At 41.2% G+C, this 23092-nt stretch overlaps 1 protein-coding gene across 2 annotated transcripts in view; it reads left to right on the top strand.

Moving 5' to 3' along the window:
- Window positions 1–2497: 2497 nt before the first annotated feature.
- LOC124555071 (sodium- and chloride-dependent GABA transporter 1) overlaps window positions 2498–23092 on the top strand; it is a 401980-nt gene continuing 381385 nt past the window's right edge. Inside the window, exon 1 of one of the 2 annotated variants that reach the window (XM_047128856.1) lies at window positions 2498–2598. The gene's annotated coding sequence lies outside the window, so the exon portion shown is untranslated. Of the gene's footprint in view, window positions 2599–14783; window positions 14906–23092 lie in introns of those variants that run through there. The other variant, XM_047128855.1, reaches the window with a different exon arrangement.

Below are 23092 nucleotides of genomic sequence, written 5' to 3'. Positions count from 1 at the left end.
CATCGTCGACCGGAAACTTGGTGACTAGCATGCCTGCCCTCAAGTTCCCATTTGGTCCAACATCGGGTCACTGCCAGATCCGAATTCCCATCAAATCTGGATACTGCTCGATTCGACCAGCCAGCCAGATAAGACTCACAATGATGCCCCTTCCAAATTCTGTCAGTTGCTGATAACGCTGTCTCAGACGAGTACGGAGGATCTACTTTTGTGGTGATCGGACATGGTCGACCGGAAACTTAATGACTAGCATGCCTGCCCTCAAGTTCCCATTTGGTCCAACATCGGGTCACTGCCACATCCGAATGCCCATCAAATCTGGATACTGCTCGATTCGACCAGCCAGCCAGATAAGACTCACAATGATGCCCCTTCCAAATTCTGTCGGTTGCTGATAACGCTGTCTCAGACGAGTACGGAGGATCTACTTTTGTGGTGATCGGACATGGTCGACCGGAAACGTAATGACTAGCATGCCTGCCCTCAAGTTCCCATTTGGTCCAACATCGGGTCACCTCCACATCCGATTGCCCATCAAATCTGGATACTGCTCGATTCGACCAGCCAGCCAGATAAGACTCACAATGATGCCCCTTCCAAATTCTGTCGGTTGCTGATAACGCTGTCTCAGACGAGTACGGAGGATCTACGTGTCCTACACAGTAATCACTCAACTTGTGACGCAGTTCATACCCTTTATACAAATTATACCCTACCACACCTGGTCATAACACCAAACACGAACAACGCTAATCTACTCTGGTGGTCAGAGACAATTGCAGCTCTAATCGTTTACATACCCAGTGATGTTGTGTACATGTACGAAGTTATATTGACATCCGAGGACTGTGTCTCTTGGTGCTTAACTTGTCTTGTCAGGCAGTGTAAATATAGACAGACGGACAGGGATTTGAGCTAGCGTCCTCCGGAATGTGAGTCCAGTATCTTACGCTGGGCCACATCGATCAGTATCAGGGAGAGAAACTATATAGCCATTGATGGAATAGCTATCGCTAAGGACATGAGCCGCTAAAGGTCAAGAGATCCAACAGATAAGTAGTAAATTTGGAAAAAGTTCTATGGGACCAAACTGCTGAGGTCATCGGTCCCTAGGCTTAAACACTACTTAATCTAATTTAAACTAACTTACGCTAAGAACAACACACACACCCATGCCCAAGGGAGGATTCGAACCTCCGAGCTAAATTGTAACGATCACATAGATAATTTTGTAGGTAGAGCAAACCAAAGACTGTGTTTCATTGGCAGAACACTTAGAAGGTGCAACAGGTCAGCTAAAGAGACTGCTTACACCATGCTTGTCCGCCCTATTCTGGAGTATTGCTGTGCGGTGTGGGATCCGCATCAGGTGGGACTGACGGATGACATCGAAAAGGTACAAAGAAGGGCAGCTCGTTTTGTATTATCGCGAAATAGGGGAGATAGTGTCACAGACATGATACGTGAATTGGAGTGGCAGTCATTAAAACAAAGGCGTTTTTCGTTGCGATGAAATCTTCTCATGAAATTTCAATCACCAGTTTTCTTCTCCGATTGCGAAAACATTCTGTTGGAACCCACCTACATAGGGAGAAATGATCATCACGATAAAATAAGAGAAATCAGGGCTCGCACAGAAAAATTTAAGTGCTCGTTTTTCCCGCGTGCCGTTAGAGAGTGGAACGGTAGAGAGACAGCTTGAAGGTGGTTCACTGAACCCTCTGCCAGGCACTTTATTGTGAATAGCAGAGTAATCACGTAGATGTAGATGTAGATATAGGGGAGCAGCGCGAACCGTAGCAAGGCGCCCAAGCCCGCACGGCTGCCCCGCGCGGCAGAGATAAGGAATGAAGCATTTTATATCTACAGCAAAATTATAAAGAATTACATGAAACTATGAAGCATAATTCAGCGAAATATTAGCGCGTAACTAGGAAGTAGCAACACCGTCTCGTCCTTTCATTCCTTAACTATGAAGAGACCTTAGTTTTATGAACTAACCTAGTTCTCACCTAAAGCAGACAATAGGAGTAGCTGCTAAAGGACGAGTCTTGGGCGTATCGGATACTTTCCCACTGAAAAATGATATTCGTAGTCGTAAAGTAGAGGTCTTACAATAGTTAGTCACAATCAAAGGCCAGAGCGAAGTCTTAAACAGCTTATAAGTCACGTCTTTAACTCTATGGAAGCTACTGTTACTGCATCTTGAGCGATAATACGGCGTTAAGAGAGTTGTTAACACGCCGCCTGTTGCTCATTCAGTAAAGAACGCGCTTGTCTTTCACGGATCGTGTTAGACAGTGTGAGTGTGCCGTAACTGGATCGCTCTGGATGCAAAATGTTTGTAGAAATTAACAAGTTCTAGGTTTTTGGTGTCGAAGTGACGTCACGGTAATGAAAACGCGTCCTACATGCGCGGAGAGGAAGGCTCGCGGGGAGCGCGTGTGCCAAGACGAGGTTTTGCGCATGCGCGTGTTAGGCGCCGCGCAGACTTGAACGCCGGCTGCTGCCGCAGGCGCGAATTCGCGCTTTCTTACGAGTACCAACACTGCTCGCCCGTCCTTCGCCTGTCTGCCACCAGAGGAGCGCCACTTCACCGTGAGTACTTAGCCTGCACTCCTTCCGTAACAGCATCAGCTATGACACCGTATCACTTGTCACGTCACGCCAGTTACACTGCCATTAATTCACAATGGAAGCATGCACCCAACAGCTTACCGATTTTGCTTGTCTTTCGCACGACCGCAATACATACTTCTACGTGACTTTTTTTTGCTAATCATTGCCAGACATATTTGTATCATTGCACCTAATCATCTTTCTTTAGAAAGGAACAGTGATATTGATAAGCCGTGCGGTTAAAGGCGCTGCAGTCTGGAACCGCAAGACCGCTACGGTCGCAGGTTCGAATCCTGCCTCGGGCATGGATGTTTGTGATGTCCTTAGGTTAGTTAGGTTTAACTAGTTCTAAGTTCTAGGGGACTAATGACCTCAGCAGTTGAGTCCCATAGTGCTCAGAGCCATTTGAACCATTTGATATTGATAAACATTATGGTACATTCATGGCGAGGTATAATCAAAATGTGATAAGGAATCACGATGACATGAACTTTTATTTGTCCATAAATTGATGCGCGTATAGCAATGACATCATACTGAACTAAACCTGCATTGAATAACGTACCTTACATTTGCTATACGCGCATAAATTTTTCGATAAATGAATATTCATTTCACCACGGTTCCTTATTACATCTCATCATGAATATACCAGAATGATCATTATGATTATTATTATTGTTGTTCCTTTCCGAAGAAAAATGATTAGTTTTTGCCATACAAGCGTTTAGTGAAAGATCAGAGAAAAAAAAAAGTTATGCGACTCGAAGCACCACGAGCAGAGTTCTAGTCTGTCGCATTAGCCGCTTCCGCTTACTCCGCTGCTCGACAAAATGTACTCTGGTAAGGTTTTAGACAGACTCGTAGGAATTTGAACTGCGATTTCTCGAATAGGCTTGAAGAGCACATCGCTCTAAATCAGCATCTGTTACACCTACGTACGTGCTACAATTATGTGAAAGGTAAGCAAAACCAGTGACCCTTTGAGTGCATGCTTCCCTTATCAGAGAAGACCCTTTCTACCGCAATCTCTGTTGTCGGTTACAGTTTCCCTACGACGCTCTACAAAGTTCAGTGAATTTCTCTAATGAATATTATAGACATAGGATACAAATCCTCAAGATACGCAGGATCATATTTTTGCTTTTTGTCATGGAAGAACGTATTTCCCTTTCGCAACGAGAACAGCTGCTAGAAGTTCTATATCAATACTTTCCAGAACATTCCCACACGTGAAATGACAAGGATTCGAAGACTCTGATAATTTTGTACCAGAGGCTGCTAAACAGATGTCAATTACCATGCGCTACGTTCACATTATATCTATTCTAGTCAGTGAATATCTTTCCGTGCATATTGCAAGTCATGTACCTGAAAATTTCTCGAAGTTAAGGACGTTTGTTAAGTTTTTCAGAAGCGAAAATCTTATAACAAAATTATGAAACCTGAAATATACACTAACAAAGGCAACTTCACGTTATTTTTCTATTGGAAGCAACAGCAATATATGCTTGGACTACATCGCGATTATGCATTGCACGGGTACCATCAATGTTTGAAAGAGCTCTTTCGCGAAAATAGTTTCCGTCAACCCTATTAAAAGACGTCTACTAAAAAAAACAATAAATGCATAGTTTCCACTCAATAAATAGACTGTACAACTGTTTGCAGCTGCATAATCATACAGTGTTTGTGCTGCTTTTGCACAGACAAAAATTTCAATGATTTCTGGAAACTGAATGACGCTTCACGAAATTAATAGTAGTCGAACCTCTCCATTTGCAGTATTAAAAGAGCATGAACCATACATTGATTATCTTTCGTGTCTCCTGTATATGATATCAGTTATAACGAGTTTGTTTGCGTGGCAAGCACAGAAATATTCATTTTGTAAATAAAAACCGCCTTTTCTTGCTGCAGTATATTTTATTTCTTCCAGACGCGTTTCGTCTTTTACTTTAAGGCATCTTCAGTGGAATCTAGAACGATACAGTTTTGTTTTGATATGCGATATTTGTAGATTATAAAGCGGGTGCCAACCAAACATGCGAATAACTGTAAGTAATCATTTATTTACGTAAAAAACAAGGAGTCAACTTTTTTATAATCTACAAATTTCGCATATCGAAAGAAAATTTTATCATTCGAGATTCCACTGAAGATAAGTAAAAGGCCACTGGAAGAAATAAAATACATTGCAGCAGAACAATACGAAAGATCAGTTATTTCTCCCATGTGGATTTTTCTGTAGCAGTACCTTCCCTACTGTATTCATCATAACGTAAGTTCCTAACAAGGCCAAACTGTGCAGATGCGTACATATGTTCTAGAATTTCGCTCATTTGTAGTACTTGATTCATACGTTCCTCACCTTTTCTGGAAGCCGAAATTTCTTGAGAAGGGCAACACATCATTTATATACCAATCGACTGCTTTGAAAGTATTATTTAATGAAGACGGCCATATTATTGACTATTCATTGCTGATTCCATGCGCTGCACTCGTTGAAATAAAAAATTCCGAATGTGTATTGAAAAAAGTTAAGCTGTAAAATATGTAATTCAGATAAGTTGGTGCACCTTTGTTTCTATATTAATGCTCATTTTACTCGTACGGAAGGTACTCCCTCCTGGACAGCCTCGGTGGGGCATTCTGTAAATATACTCTCTCCTGCCTTCCTGTTTTCCTGTCTACTTGGTACACAAATTGTTAATTTGAAGAATATCCATTTGTTAATTACTTTTAAGTTTCCAAGTATTTAAAGCTGCAACTTTTGTAAGACTTTGTTGAAATACTAATAGATCAATTAAGCTTCGTATAATGTATATGTACAATTTAATACTGTGGAAAACGACCTGTGTTAGTCACTAGTTATAATAATCTACTCGATTACAGTTTGGAAAGCCGTATTTATCCAGATAATATTTTATTCACAAGTAACATAGATAAGCACTTACTGTATAGTTCACATTTTGAAATATTTACAAACAACAACATTATTAGGGCAGTATAATAATGAACATCAAGCTAAGCTCCAAACGTAACAATACGAAATTGTACCTGGCTAGAACTGATTACGAAATTCACCTCTTGCAGACAGCAGCGAATGCCGTGTTCCTTTAGATACCTACTAGAATTCATTCTCGTCCAGCACAATGGGCATATTTTCAACAGGGACGTATCCAGTGAACTTTCGGGTAGCATAAATTCCACACATTAAAGAACAATGTGAAGCTCTTAATATTACAAAACTGTTCAATACAATGTGAAGAAATTCTATAGCCCTAGGAAACCTGCACAACGACTATTGAACATATGCCGCTTTTTACTGTCGTAGAACAACCACTGGTGAGTGACGCTAAGCCTACGCTTGTATTATATTCCCAGAGATTGTTAATAATGTCTCCTACTCCACCACAGCATTAGGACAGCATTTCGTACGAAGCTGTTTGTCTTGTACAGTACGAGTATGGACCCAAAATTCTCTATAAACCCTTTCCTGGTCGTTTCGAAGACCGTAATCATGGAACTCATTCAGTGAATTATCCCTTTTGCTACTATTGCAGTGTTTTATCTTCAGAAATCGCTTCCAAATAAATTGCCATACACGGAAGACTGAATTTGTTTCCGGAACTACTGATGCAGTGTGAATAGTTATTTCTGGGTTTCTGGGCGAAATCGAGTCTATAATTAATCCCAAAGATGTGCGATGGGGTTTAGTTCAGTAAATACACTAAGTTTACTTCGAATGATGGTGCAGTGTGCTTTCTTTGTGGAGAGGAGTGTAAGAATGCTGATACAGAAACGGATTGATTACGAACTGTTGCCAGCGCATAGAAACTACAGTGTTATCTGAAATAGTATCATAAGCAACTGTAGTGTTTTTTCCTTCAATCAAAACTAATAGCACGAACCCACAGCGTTGCTGTAGTAATGCTATTCTAGCGTTTAAGAATTATGTCACCTCTAGTGAATCGAAGTAAGGAACAAGATTGCGGAAGAATTGCGAGACTTTCACAAGGTGTTGTCAGTTAGAATGAGACTGAAATTAAAAATGAGAATTAGATTCAATCAGTAAGACTTTAGAGATACCGAGCATCGCATTCTCATTTACAGGTAAGCTTGGAAGCTGTAATCAAGAAACTCTGGAAATAGTGCAGTTCTTTCATCCAACCAACAAATTTAAGCTTTAGATGTGCAGTTAGATCTTCAAAATATGTAACGAGAAAATGTAAACATATTCTCGTATTTATGATCTTACTTATACGGTGATAAAGGAAATGAGAGGATGAAAGCAGCTATGCTCGTAGCTTACATCCCTGCAGGAACCAGTAAAGGACCTCCACGTTTAAAGCCTGTCTCTATGCGGAATAATCATCAATAGTTTCTTCTTACAAGGTTACGTGGTGAACCTGAAAGGGATTATATTCCGACCATATTATTTCCTTCAGTACTGTCGTTTACTTTATTTCATTTTCGGCAATGCGAACCACAGACCAACCTATTTCACATGTAATCTTGATCATGTTAGGCGCACAGCTGACATTAATGTTAACGATTAATGGAAACCACCTCGCTGTATGATTACAAATTTATTGTGCTACTGCCTATTTCGTGTCTTTGAACATCGTCAAATTGCCTTACAGTAAATGTTCACAGAATTGTACCGTAGTCACGACTTAAATGACCGTTAATGTCATGAATTCAGCATAACTCGGTGAGGACGTAGTTTAAGGCGACCTAAAGATCTTCAAATAAATGAAATGACCAGACCAAAGATGTTCAAAGAAACGAAACCGGTCGTAACACAATAAATGTTTAATCTTACAGCTGGGGTGGTTTTCATTAATCATTAACTATTCCAGATGTTCACTTTCCTGTGTTTAACTTTTCAAAAATCTTTTCGCACTCACATTCGAGAAGCTCCCGTTAAACCCAGCTGTTATCTGTTCCTGTTTTACGATTTTCCTTGCAGCCTTACCATATTATCTTGTCCTTTTAAAGAAAATTACCTTTCTCGGTATCTGCCTTGGTAATCCTCCTAACAAATTACTCTCCACTTCAGTAAATCGCCCATTTTAACGTTCTTAATTAAAAATATGTAAAAATTCCATCAATCGAACTTTTTAAGCACATTCTTTCAGAACTTTATGAACGTTTCTTAGGCATCTAAGGTAACTAAGCTTCAAATGAGAAATGGAGATTAGGTTTAACGCTCTTCTATGGCGATGTCTTTAAAGACGGGGCCCTTGAACCTGATGTGGTTAACTAGAGAGGTGAAGAAAAAGTAGAATCACATTAATGCTCATCATCATCAGCATCATCATCTTGTTCTTCTTCTTTTTCTGCTTCTTCTTCGGCACTACAGCCCATGACGGGCCTTCACCTCTTTATCAACAAGCCTCTATACATCTCTGTTCTCTGCTTTTCTCTTCCTTCCTCGGATGTCCATTTTGGTAAGGTCAGCCAACACAGTGTCCAGCCATCTAGCTTTTGGTCAGCCCTTCCTTCTGATGAGATACAATCTGCGTTTCATTATTCGTTTGAGAATCATGTCGTCTATCCCCCACTTCATATGTTCTAACCAGCGAATTATTTGAGATTTCATGAATTTCACCATAACTTTCTCTTGTATAAGCCCTTGTATTTCAAGGTTGTACCATAGTCTCCTATCCTCTGTATCTCTCACACGTCCATATATATATATATATATATATATATATATATATATATATATATATATATATATATATATTTTATTTTTTTTTTTTTTTGCAGAATCTTTTCCCAAATTTCCTTAGGTCGTTTATGCTAGTTTCTGTCATCGTCCACATTTCTGACCCATTTGTAACAACTGGTCGTACAAGGTGGTGGTGGTGGGTAGTGTTTAACGTCTCGTCGACAACGAGGTCATTAGAGACGGAGCGCAAGCTCGGGTTAGGGAAGGATTGGGAAGGAAATCGGCCGTGCCCTTTCAAAGGAACCATCCGGGCATTTGCCTGAAACGATTTAGGGAAATCACGGAAAACCTAAATCAGGATGGCCGGAGACGGGATTGAACCGTCGTCCTACCGAATGCGAGTCCAGTGTGCTAACCACTGCGCTACCTCGCTCGGTGGTCGTACAAGGGAATATTATACCCTTAATTCATTGTACTTGTGACTGAAGACTTCTTAATACCTGTAAGATCAAGTAACTGGTTCTGTTTCTCGCTTGTATCCTTTGGTTCAAATGGCTCTGAGCACTATGGGACTCAACTGCTGAGGTCATTAGTCCCCTAGAACTTAGAACTAGTTAAACCTAACTAACCTAAGGACATCACACACATCCATGCCCGAGGCAGGATTCGAACCCGCGACCGTAGCAGTCGCGCGGTTCCGGACTGCGCGCTTGTATCCTTTCTCTGATACGTTGTCTGACATATTATCGTTGGTTAAGAGGACACCTAGACAGATGAAGCACATGATAGCTTTAAAATATTTATTGGAGGTCTTCAGGTTATGTGCTGTTTTTCTATCCTCACAATTCGACATTGCTTTGTATTTTGCCTTGTTTTCGTTAACAGTAAGTCCAATTTTTGTTCCTTCTGTTTCCAATATTTAGTACATTTCTTTAAGAGTGTTTACATATCTTTACACGATTGCAACATCACCTGCATATGCACTTATCTAACGGATTTCACCATTCTTGTTCCTCTCTTGTCTATTTCTTGTATCAGACTAAGCAGTGTTAAGTTAACAGGACTAACGAGAGACCATCACCCTGTTTCACTGCATCTGTTAAATTAAAGTTCTTGGTCATTTGTTATTCACTTTTACTTTTGCCTTTGTATCCTTTACTGTTAACCTAACTAACCTTCTTAGCTTGTCACAGGTGTCCAATTCTTTTAGCACTTTGTATAATGCTGGCCTGTTAACATTATAAAAACCTGTTTCAAATCAATTGACAGGAAGTGGAGATCTCTGTCAATTTAACAAATTTTTCCAATTTTTTGCTAATAGTAAAAAAGTTGGTCAGAAGTGCTTCTGTTTGGCCGGAAACCATATTGTTTTCCTCCAAGGATATTTTTCAACGTACTTTTTTATCCTTTTATTCAGCACCCCTGAAAATATCTTGTAGGTTGAATTCAATAGAAGTCATGCCTCTACAATTTTCACAACGTAAGTTTTCTCCTTTATTATATATATTGTGAAAATTATAGAGGCATGGCTTCTATTGAATACAGGCTACAAATTATTTTCAGGGATGATGATTATATATATGGGGCATATTATCCTGTTAATGCTCGTACCACCAATGATGAAACGTTCTCTATATTGAATACGCCTTGAGGAACATTATCCTAACCTGCGTGTAAAATTGTTCTATTTGCCTGTACCGAATATATTACGAAACACTCTCTCTATAAAACAGCTACCGAAATCCACTAAATCCAGTGCGCTGCAAGATTTCTCTCAGTTTATGCTTAAATGATCTCGCGATGAAGTGCAACTTCTGCAACATAATCGCTGGTAAGAACTGCCAAAACTTTGTGTTGGGGACAGTAATTCAACATCACAGGTTCACGTCAAGCTTTTAAGAATTCTAATACTTTGTAATGAAGTTTAGCGCATACCACTAGTTCATTTTGCCTGATTAATTCTAACACTGTGCACCTAACACTTTCACACGATTTATAACCCGTGTTATACACATGAAATCAGAAGCGTCAAGGATTAACGTAGTAACTGCTACAGATGTTAGTAGTTTATGCGTTAAAACTAGTGCAAGAATTTTTATAATTTCAAAATTCGAACTCCTGATTTTTAGCAAATGAGAGCTTTTCTGACATCTGTAACTGAGAGATCAATGAAAAAAATGTAATTGGTTGAAGTGAACTTTATGTTTCAATTAATTGTGAAAATCAATTTTCTGTGTTGCGCATGTTGGTATTATGCAAATAACGGTGGCATTTGTGAGTTTTTGAACCAAATAACGAGGCGAGGGCAGCATGACTGGCTTTCTTTGTAGTGAGTAGAACAGTCGTGAGGAAAGTCAGTAATATGTCAGAACAATAATAATCTCTTTATTCGAACTAAGAGGCAACGATTTAGACGAATATTTAATCCAATACGTAATATTTATTTATATTACTGCAGATATATCTACTGAAAGACTTGGAAGCATATCATGCTATTTAATTCTTCGATGAAAAATTTTGCAATTGATCGTATTAGAATGAAGGGATTAATCTCAGTGCTTATGACAGAGCTCTAGCTCCGCTTTACTCGCAGCGGGTCACGGGGAGTGTGACGCGGCTGTTGAGCTTGCAGTAAAATTTGCGGCTGCAAGTGGCGACCGGGAGTAGGGGACTGCTAGGGTGTTGGTAGGGCGGGGGAGCTCCCTGCTGGCAACAAGTGTTAATGGGTTGCCTACGGGCAGGCGCATGCTGTGAACCGAGCGACCACCCAGCGTTTGCACAGTCTCCCATCACGACAGCAGCTTCTGAGATCGGCGTATACGGCTTAATTTCTGTTATTCTAGACCATATAAAAAATTATCTTAAATATATCACTGCTCACGTAACACAATGAACATATCTCTAGTTTCCTGAGAATTTCTCCTGTAAGTAACAATCCCAGCATTTCTGCAAAATGATGGTCGATTTTATCTTATATCGTCTGCGGGACGTCTTATAACAAATTCCACGTTGTCAAAGCAACTGTTTCTACGACTTTTATTTATTCCTAACGATATAGGGATATTTAGACAGGTTATTTATTCATTGCAGTGATTTGAGCTGTTCTGAACTTTAATTGTATACGGTATTTCTACAACACGAGATACTCATCGTTTGTGTACCGTTGGCATCGTAAACAGTTTATCAGTGTATGTGGATCTAGCCAGTTCTCCCAAAACGGGAATAAATGCGTGTAAAATGCCATCTTCGAAGCTAAAACTGATTATCAGCAATCCAGCTGTATCTTCTACTGACGTGCATTGCCTTTTACATTTCAACAACTTCATTCCCACAGGTATCTCAATTATTTGATTATCATTGAATTTCAAACAAGTATTTGAAATACTTTCGCAATGATCTTTATTTCTGTACACAACATTGACAAATTGCAACTCTACCAGTGGTAAGTGTCCCAGATTCGCAGTTAGTTTACTTCTTATGAAAGAAATTAATAAAGAAGCGACAATAAGTGCTTCGATAGGTATAACAAAGCAGAAAAGCCTCCATCACCATCACCTTCAGAACCACAACACAGTGATTTTTAATTTCAAGTAGTTTTTTAATTCTGACTGAAAGCACAAAAATTCGCTTTGCGAAAATAGCATTTACATTTAGTATCTGTTAGTGTATGCAAATTTTTACCTGCAAACTGGTAACCGAGGAAATATGACTCCATAGCAGGTAATTGCTGGTTCAAATGGTTCAAATGGCTCTGAGCACTATGGGACTCAACTGCTGAGGTCATTAGTCCCCTAGAACTTAGAACTAGTTAAACCTAACTAACCTAAGGACTTCACAAACATCCATGCCCGAGGCAGGATTCGAACCTGCGACCGTAGCGGTCTTGCGGTTCCAGACTGCAGCGCCTTTAACCGCACGGCCACTTCGGCCGGCGGTAATTGCTGCAGAACCTTAGTCAAACCTCTATAATATTTCATAAGTAAGAAAAAATGAAAGAGATTAGACAGCTTCTATAGCTCGTCTGATGTATTCATTTATCTTTTGCGTACCTTTGAGATAAAATTAATTTCATATATGTCATTTCTCTCAGAAATATGAAGAAATCATGCTGTTACCACCACAGAGGTTAGGAAGATACATTTGTCACAGTTTTAGAAAATTACGTTTGCGCAAAATTACAGTAGCCAAGGAATGTTACATTTTACAATTCAAGTCACAGCTATTACTTATACGTTATAACAGAGAAAAGGCAAAGAGATAGTAATGATCAGCAGTCCATCCTGTATTCATTTAGAGGCATCGTTCACTGTAAGTAGTACCAATGTATCACGTGATCCATCCCTGTCGTAAACAATCGTGCCACTAATCTTCACAGATCCAATACCTCATGTATTTATTGGTTGCTTTTTGTCGACTGTTTGTAAAACTTACGAAGAACCCTGAACTCGTGTTCTGGAGGGGCCGAATTAAAATACTGAGTCCGCCTCCTGATTTGGGTTTTAAATCACTTCGACCAAGAAGGTCACGTCCGATTCCTATTTTGGTCTTGGTCATTCGCCACTTCCTTCTCCTTTCCTCTCCGAAATGAACCAGCGCTCCGCCTCTAAGGACGTCGGCGAAGTTGTGACGTCAATCTCAGTCTTTCTCTCCTTTCTGCCTCTTCATCTATATCGATAGCAGTCCTTCAAAAACTTGCGGTATGCACAGTCAAATTATATTTCGTTATTTCGCGTAACCGAAAGTGATGGTGGAACGCATGTTGCTGAACTGACATTTGATAGGCACAGAAATTAATACACTCTCTGGCCAGTTTGAATCATGCTTTTTTTCTTTTTGTTCCACCGTATGTCTTGTTGGCCGCAGTGATCAGCCCTGTTACTATTTCCCATCCCTATACAAGGATGCGAACGGCCCGTTTCACCTAATCGTGACGGAACGTGAAATTCCTATCTTTTTCTTTAGGGAGGTCTTCCGACAGCAGGAATGAAATAGTGCTAAATCCAGTATATCCTTCACTTGTTTAACCCCCTTCCCGGCTACCCCACCCCCACCATGTAGAATCGAAAGAAACCCCAAAGTTTTCGCTATACAGCTATCAGCTGAGATTCCTCGTTCCACTTTTTCTTGTATCGAAAGAAATGGTGTGATCATTAAGTCACTGAACTGACATTCGGAAGGCGCGGGAGTAAATTCACTGAGTAGCCAGCCAGATCAACATTTCCCTTGCTTATCCTCGTCAATGATGCTGAATATCTGCTCATCCGCTTCAATTTGACCAATTACCTTTTTTGTCCTTATGCAAGAAAAAGCGTGGTCCGTTTCACCTAAACGTAACACATTGTTAAATTCTATCTTTCCTTCCTTCTTAGACAGATTTCCTTCCACACTTCTTTCAGAGGAAGACCATAAGACCACAGAAATGAAATAGTACCGCATTACACGTAGACCCCTTTTGCTTGGTTCCCCGGTATCAAGTATGTCGAATGTCTCCTTTTTCACTATGATGATACTAATTGTTTTTTCTGCCCTTATCGAAGGGATAAGCTAATCATGACACTATGTTAAATTATATCTTCCGTACCTTCGTAGACAGATTTCTCTGCGCACTAAGTGGTGGTGGTAAGTTCCTGTGGAGCCAAACTGGTGAGGTCATCGGTCCCTAGGCTTTCACACTATTCAATGTAACTTTAACTTAATCTAAGGACCACACACACACACCCATGCCCCATGGAGGACTGGACTCTCTGACGGGGCAGCCGCGCGAACAGTGGCAAGGCACCCGAGACCGCGCGGCTCCCTCCACACTTCTTTGACAGTAATGTCACCAGACTGGAGTAATAAATAATGTTAAATCCAGTCTAACCCTCAGTCTCAGTCTTCTTCCTGGTTCCCCAGTGCTAAGTAGATCGAGTACCTGGTTTGTCCTGTCCTTTATCTAAGAAGGTGAATGCTCCGTCCCAGTTAATCGTGACGGAACGTTCTATCGTTCTTGCCTTCATTTTTAGATGTTCCTGCACTTTTTTTTTTTTTTTTGACAGGAAGGTCATCCGACGGCAGAAAAGAAATTGTGGTAAATCCAGTGTAGGTCCCCCATATGTAAAAATGGTGCCAAATAAAAAGAAAGTCAACGTTGTGTTCCTCGGAGATACAGCCTTTCAATCCCTACCAGGAAATACGTGAGTCTCCGTTCCCGGAACAGGAAGAGGAAATCGAAACGGGATTCCGTAGGACGGCGACGACTAAGGGCAGAGGGTGGAGGAGGGGGTAGGGGGGTGTCATGCAGACGTGGGATCTCACTACGGGAAACTATAAATTGTGCGTCGCTTGTCAACACCTTGCGCTGGCGTGTGAATTCGCAGGATGCGGTAGATTGTGGCGGCGTGGGGCGACGCGGCGATTGGCCGCGCCTGAGGTAGATTTATGTGTTTCCTGGGCGCCGGCGGGCGCGGCGCGCTGCGCACCGGCGCGCGCAGTCGCTCTCTTGCTTGAGTGGTGTGCTGGTGCTGGTGGCGCGGATACTAGCCTAGCGCTCGGCGGACGCGACACTCGTCGGCAGCCGCGCAGCGCACGTGCTACACCTCGGGATACGCTCCAGGACAGCTCACGGTAACCGCTGCTGCTAATACCTCATCTCTGGATAGCAATTACTTTTGTCCTTACCTATCCCACCTCGACGCGTCAAATGGTAGCTCGTGTCTGTAACATATTTTGTGTAGGCTTCGTTGTGCGATCTCGTAGCACTCTCCGTCGTAACACTACTATCCGTAATTACTTTTATTTTCAAGTCTTTCCTTAACACACAAATGACGCTCGATGTTAGCTGTTTTGTAATCGTAGTTGAACTGTAGCTGTCGGAATTAAAAACTGTTTTAACGTTAAATAAAGGCAACTTTTCTTCTGGACGTCGTCTAGTCGTTCAGCGGAGCTTCGTGTGTTTTTGTGCTGTGACTGTCGAAGGAATCTACACTCGTGACGCGAATTCTCATTTAAAACCGTAGATATCAACCATTTTGTCCACTTTCAGTAGCTACAATTTTTTTTCTTCTAAAAGTCGTACAGCCACATGAGTGATATCTCTGTTTTATCTGCACCACTGGTTTGAGTCCCATATGCGTAGATTTGGTCAGTCTTCTCACTGGAGAAGCCCTCGATTTCACTAGCAGGTACTTATCTCTTAGTTTCTCTTGTTCGGTTTTTCTGCCGTATAGATAAGTATAAACGCGGTATAGATTTATTTCATTGGTATACCTAACTGTTGGCCCCAGAAACTGGAAAATGAAATATGGTGAAATGTTTCGAGCCCTTTATCAGGAAGTCTGTACTGTCAACAGAGCGCTTCCTGTATCTACTGTCTTTATACGAAATATACGATCCCTATAGGATACTCAAATACTTGCTTCTCTCACTGCCGAAGTCTTTGGTTATACAAGCAGGTACGTACTCTTAGCTTCTCTTGTTCGCTTTTTTACCGTATAAATAACTATGCATATGGTGTAGATTAATTTTGTTGGCACCCCCAAGCGTTGGCTACAGAAACTGACAAATAAAGTATAGCGAAATTTATCCAGCTCTTCCTCAGGAAGTCTTTCCTGTAGACAGAGTGCTTCCTGTAACTACTTCTTTATACAAAACATACGATCCCTAAGGGACACTCAAAACGCTTGTTGCTTGCTTCTGTTACCGCCGAAGCCATTCTTTATATAAACAGGTACATCCTCCTAGTTTCTCTTCTTCACCTTTGTGCCGTGTATATTAATTTCGCTAAGAATATAAATAAATAAAGTATAGAGAAACTCTGTAGAATCAGCAGAATCCTTCCTGTAACCACTGTTTTTGCACGAAATGTTCACTGCCTAAAGGCCATTTAAAATGCTAATTTGTTGGTTCTCTCACTGTACACGTCTTTGGTTATACAAGCAGGTACATCCCCTTTGTTTCTCTTTTTTTTCTTTTTTTCTTATTTTTTTTTGCTTTGGGGATGAATATAAATAAATACGGTATAGGTTAATTTCATTGGAATCCCAGCGCGTTCTCTGCAGAAGTTGGTAAATAATGGACAACGAAACTTATTGAGCTCTTCCTAAGGACGTCTGTGCTGTCAAGAGAGTGCTTCCTGTAGCTACCATCTCTACGGAATTATACGGTACTCTAAGGCTACTCAAAATGCTATTTTCGGATATTTTGGTCTTATGCGTCATCCGTGTGTTGAGGATTGTGTGAGCAACAGGTAGCCAGGAGGCGTCGCTCAACAGGTGTGAGTGCTGCTGCCATACACTTTGTGTAATTCCGACGTAGGTGGCAGCGAACGCATGGATTCGCACATCTGATCGTGTATCATTTGATTTTTTATTCGTTTTGGAACGCGGTGCACAGTGAATAATCTGTTTGGAAAATTTACACACTATATCGAAAAACTGTACTGTATAATGTTATTACACATTGGAAGGTGCACGTCCCACAATGCATAGAGAAACATTGTAGTGGACAGACAGACGCGTGTCCTACCTAATGTGGTGCGTGTGTGTTCTGTGGATCAGACTATTATGAGAACTCGTTGCCTGTTTCTCAATCCGTGCACGGTTAGCGAATTTCCGCTATACTGTACGTTAGGCTGCTTGCCAGTGGAGAAGTGGTAGAGTTGGAAAAAGATATTTCGGTCATTCTATTAAAGTATAGAAGTGGGTCGCTAGACTGTCGGTACGAAACGGTCGCCAAATGACCGTGACACCTTTTTAATCTCATCCGGTCTGAATAATTCATGCGAGTCGGCGGGGGACGATAATGAATGACGGTTCGCTGAAGGGCTGAGGATTTTCGCTCAATAAACGAGGAATTTAGGAGAAGGACAGTTATAGTAAGTCTGAGAAGCGTGCATAATAAGAGCCTCACATGCTCCGCTAGATCATCCAGTTCACTTGTTCTTGAATTTCTTCTTTCCACAACTGTAACTGCTAAATGAACGCATTCACATGCTGCTCCTTTAGACCAAAAAATAGTTTTCTTAATAAGTGTTCGCATAAACTTAAAGTTTAAAAGTGGCTTCACGTTGGATAAATGTCAGACTATTAATTCTAATATCCGGGGTTCGATCCTCTTTTGGTTTCTGGACCTTTTGTGGTTGCTAACGCGACTTCCGCATCCGGCAGCATTTTTCTGTATGTAAACAAATCACGTTACGCGGCGATAATTGATATTACACGTTACACTGAAGGTAAATGAGTGAATGTGTCTATTGACAGCTCTGAGAGACACGAAACGGACCACGCCCAGTAGAGTATTGCCCTGCTCAGTCAAACATCTGGCTCAGTAGCAGCTTTACTTCACCATAAATTTTCATAGAACAATCTGTACTGCAAGGGACACCCACCACAATGGTACCATGGAATGATTCCATTCAAAAGTAATCACCACACGCGTTAAGACATTTATCGCACTGAGAGACGCGTTTCGTAGAACGCGGCAGGCTGCTCAGGGGCCACAACTGTACCCACTTTTACATTGCTTCGTCCGACTGAAACAGACGTTCACGCATGTTGTTCTTCAGGTCGCCAAAGATGTGAAAGTCACACGGTGAACAATCCGAGCTGCAGTGTTTCCCAACTGAATCACGGAAGCGTAGCCATCATCCGACTGGTAGTGTGGGAGCTGACGTTGTAGTGCATCGGGATGATTCTGCCCGACAGCGTTCTCGGGCTAAAGATTTTATAGCGAGTCGCAGTTTCTGCAAAACGTCTTCATAGCGAGGCGTGCTGTTATGGTTCATTGCTCGAGGAACTCGGCGAGCGGAGAGCCCCTGCAGTCGAAATAAGGTCCTCATGACCATACGTGATCCCACCATTTCGAGTCCGAGGGCAAACGGCGATTCAAGCAATGGAAACATTCCATATGCTTCCCGCCAAATAAAGCCAAAGCTGTGCACACAAATTCTAGTAAGACATGTTTGGACGTTGACCTCAGTCGGACGAGGAAGTGCGCGAGTGGCTGCGGTTGTGGATCCGTCTGCGGTCGACCGCGTTCTAAGTAACTGGAATCGATGGTCTAGTCTCCCATTGAGATAAGTGTCTTAATGCATGTGCTGATTATTTTTGAATGGAACCATTCCATAGTCCCACTGTCGCGCGTTTTCGGTTTTTATTTGACTGCCCCTCATACAGCTGACACGTTTTTTTTTAGCGTAGGTTAATTATACATAATTAAATATTAAAAAGCTTTTGAACTACTCATGAGCCAACTAGCCGTCGTTGAATTAAATAATAAGTGCGTTATTTTCACAAATGTAGTTTTCTTATAGCTAGTTTAAGGAGTCTTTACTCCTGCCAACGGATGATAAAAAGTTTCAAAGTTATATACACTTCCGCATCCGTTAATTTTTTTATTACAACACTTCTGTAAGATCTTGGTTTCAAAATTACACATAAATTTTGTGGGAGCTGAATTTACGGGTTGACAAAATGGCAAAACTTTTTAATGTTATATATCGCGATAACCAGTATAGGCTTTAGAAAGCCCGTGTTTCTTTGGTATATACTCGTCACGTATCTGGTGTTTCCAGTAGCTGTTGACTCACAGGCATGTTAATTTTATAACCATTGTCAGGAAATGGTAATGAAATTTGTTCACAACTTTCTTAGATGTAGTGGATGTGAACTGACTGAAGCTGCCTTCATTTTGTGTGGTGCATAAACTACTCCCCAATTATTAAATTATAATAAAAGAAGTTAGTTGGACGCATGTCAAATCTCTGTCCGTGAATGAAAGACCTGCACTCTAGACTGACGCACTAGTGACTAAATAACCGCTGCCGTGTGATACACGACCTCGTGTCTCTTCGTCCGCGTCCGGCAATAACAGAGCTGTCCGCTGCGAAGTTTCATCTCAACTCACAACAGTGGTTGTATTTTATTTTCAGACCAGCTGGATGAAAAGTACGTACAAGCTACAATTTTAATCTCTCGGCAATCTCTGTTTCATTCTGGCTGGTGGTGATGAAACGTTGAGATGAAGGAAAGATTTCGGTATTCCAGTTGTATTTCATAGTAACCGCATAATTATGACTGGAAAAGAATACGCATTCGCTCAGATTACGAGTCAGAGGAAAATAACGGAGCATTTCGTGCGACATGCAAAAACTTTGTTTCGTCTTCTCTAAACCAGGACTCAAGATTTCCATTACGCAAATCTAATTTCCTCCAAAAGAGTTGTATTTTTATGTGCTTAATATCCTTCAGTACGTCGTATAAGTACTTTGTAGTATCGTGTGTAGCAGTACATTCATTCCACCTGAGACGCGTCTTTTAATTTTCTCTGCCCATAAGATATTAAATCAACGTCAGAATGAAACTGGATCTTTACGTAAATAGTAATGAAAATATCAACAGCCGGGTCTCAACATTTTATTTTGTTTTGAATGATATATGAGTTCACTATGCCACTAAATGATTTATGTACCTTAAAGTAGAGTTTTCGGAAATTAATCAAAGTGATCTCTCAACTGAATCAATCATTATCTACGTCCGAAAGTTTTCACAGTACATACGATGTATTAGGTGAATATTCTCACTTTTATATCTCTGCTTGGCCGAACATGGTGTTGCAATGGTTGAGACACTCGGTTCGTATTTGAAGGAAGCGCAGTTCAAAGCTCATTCTATTATTCGTTTAATGTACTCTGTGGTTTCCGTAATCACTTCAGGACAGTGTCCCTAAGACATTTTTCGACAGAACTAATGCTTCAACATCGATGAGACTTTTAATTCCAACCTTCCTTCGTTTGATGCCTCTTCTAGGACGAAATGTTGATACTTTGCCAAGGGCATCTCATTCACGTCTTCTATAATCCACTGTTGTCATAAGTCGGCCTTACATGGTTCCTTATCATACTTACATTTAGCAGCTTTCTTTTATATTTAATTAAGTATTTCAGAAAAGAGAGCTCTCAAAGAGATAGTTATGTACGATATATGCCTTAGGACTTTTACCAGTCATCTTCCACCGGTAAGGTATACCGTTACGCCACTCACCACCCTCCAGTATAAGAAGTGAAACGTTTTTACTTTTGGGATGTACCATTAAAGAAATATTATTTGTAACATTTTGGAATGGTAACGTTAAGTTTAATAGGAATACATAAAGCAGCAATAGATCTAAGAGGTCATGAACCTCCGAGTTCCATAATAAGCGAAATGTCTGCGGGACGGTAGCCCCATGGCCGTTGAAGGCTTGCCACTACTCCGTAGTTTCAACCTATAGTTGTTGTACTGTTGAGAATCTCTCCCCTGGGAGTTGACAGCACGTTTCCATGTAGCTCTGGAGCATCTGAGCGAATGACGCACTCACCGAACACGTAAATTTACAAGTTTATAAATAGAATATACGTGGGATAAAATGAAAACCACGACTTTCATCGCTCGGACGCGTACAGCTGGCGGCCAGCCAAGATGTATCTGGACCACAGATATGAATGAAGCCGTACCGGCGCGTCTTACGTGCTTCTCTACTTGGCGTCTAGCCTTGCATTTTTTTTTATATTAGTAAGACACTTAAGTATCAGAACGTGAAACAGAATTACTCCCTAACTACATCTATAACCCCTAAGCTACCTTAAGGTTTGTGTCAGACGGTACTTCTGATACCATTCTCTGAGGCCCCCTTCCCTGTTTCATTAGCGAATGGAACTTGTAAAGCATGACTGTCGTCAGACCTCCTTAGCAAGTCTAGTTCCTCCGCTTTTCTCGTTGTGGTCATTCCGCGAGACGTATCAGATATAGGTAACACCCTCATCCAGGAAAGCATGATCTCGGAAATTCAACAGTAAACCTGTCCATCATTCACAACGCCTCTTTTGTAGCGTCTGCAACTGGAGTTTGCTGAGCCTCTCAATAGCGCTTTCGAGCCAACTAAACGATTCCATGACTAAAAGTGTTGCTCTTCTTTGGATCTTCTTTATCTCTCCTATTAATCCCACGTGTTATGGGTCACCGACTGATGAGCCACACTCAAGACGCTGCCGAACGAGAGTTTTTTTTCGTGGATGAATTACATTTATTTAAGACTCTCCCAACGAATTTCAGCCTTGTATCTGCCTTACCTACAAATTAGTTTTATGTGGCCATTCCAACTTTAGGTCGCCCCGGACGGTTACTCCTTGGTACTTTACAGCAGTTACCGTTTCCAGCAATTTGGCGCCAATAGCGTAATCGAGCATCAGCTGTATGACGACGATTGATTTACAATTCAGATATAATTGATGACATATTCGGCGTGCGACTAGAGTATCGTGGGATTAACGAATTAGCATTGCATACGAAGTTCCTCAGATATCACGGTTGTAACGCGTCCTGTTATAATGCTGTCTAAGCCCCGTTTACACAGCTCAGTTTCCCTGACTGCAGGCTTGTGCATGCCATTAAGCTCGTACGTCAGCTGCACGCCGAACCCGTGTGTAGGGTACCTGCCTGTGCTATACAATATGCCGTGTGAAATATGGCCCCCAATGTTTTTGAAATTTTAAAATGTGTTATGGACACGAACTTCCTGATTGTAAAGTAAGCCAATGGTGCTCTCTACAGAGATTCGAGCATAAAACTCTGTGTTTATTTTGCAAGAGATGAAATTTACAGGTAAGCACAGTGGTGTATAGAACATCAGACACCCGATTTGTTATAGCATGCTTGCGTGTGAGCCTTCGTGTCGAGAAATATGTGAAAATCACCCTACAAAAGTGAAGCACCAGACGCTCTTCCAAACTGAGGTGTGTGGAGCTGGTCGGTACTGTGCGTCCGTCCTGGTACGTTCGCGTAACTCTAGCCCTGAATTGTGTTTCAGAAATAACGCCGAATACATTCTCGTATGCTGGATGAATTGCTTCCGACTCATGGCAGGCCGTTGAATTGGCTGACATTAAGATTGCACGCTTAACATTAAATAAATTGGTAGTCATGCATCTGCGTTGCAATGCCACAAATTCTAATGCACACGCAGAAATGAGGATTTATGCACAATATTGTCCTCGGTTTGATGCATCTACTCGAAATACTAATTTCTGAGAACATTTCTCGTGGAGAAACAGCGGTGTGGCTAAAAGTGCTTTAAAATTAATTAAAAAACAGTCTTGACGACAAAAAAATGCGGTGTTAATCGGTTTCGGTCAGTGTTGACCATCCTCGGACCCTCATACCATGATGGTAGGGCGTGGCGGTGTTTTTGTTAATGAAAGCCCTCATTGCACCTTCCAATGTTGCGAAAGACAAAATTTCAAGGCGAATTTGTGGGCTGGTGTCTTAGGATAGTACATCATGGAATTCTGTGTTATTCCACCGAATCTAAGTGACGTGAATTTAGTTGATTTTAGTAAATGCTACCGCATTTAGTCGAAGTTGTTGTTGAAACTGGGGCGAACGTCTGCATATAGTGCTATGTCATTAGATTCAACTGTAATTGTGCGAAACAACATTCGTCAGACGTAGGTGTATGTAGCGGTTCGGTCCATTTCGTGGCCTGAAAAGAGCACAAATCTAAATTCCTCGTTTTTTTTCTGTATTTATAACACCCTCGTCGTATCCTAAACGGATCACAGCACTCGTATTGCTGTCTCTACCCTTGTAATTCAGACGAACTATGGCGTTTTATCACGCCTGGGTGAAGCTGTGGCAAAGCGGTGAGACACTGCATTGGGGCAAGCGTGCTAAACATCGAGCATGTATTGTGACACGTGACATTCTTATACGCTTTTGCTGTCGTCACATATAGAAACTTTCCTTTGTGACATTTATATGTCTATCATGTTTGTTTGTT

Source organism: Schistocerca americana, chromosome X, assembly GCF_021461395.2.
Source record: "Schistocerca americana isolate TAMUIC-IGC-003095 chromosome X, iqSchAmer2.1, whole genome shotgun sequence".
Classification (NCBI taxonomy): Eukaryota; Metazoa; Arthropoda; class Insecta; order Orthoptera; family Acrididae; genus Schistocerca; species Schistocerca americana.
This window is presented reverse-complemented; position numbering and strand designations above follow the sequence as displayed.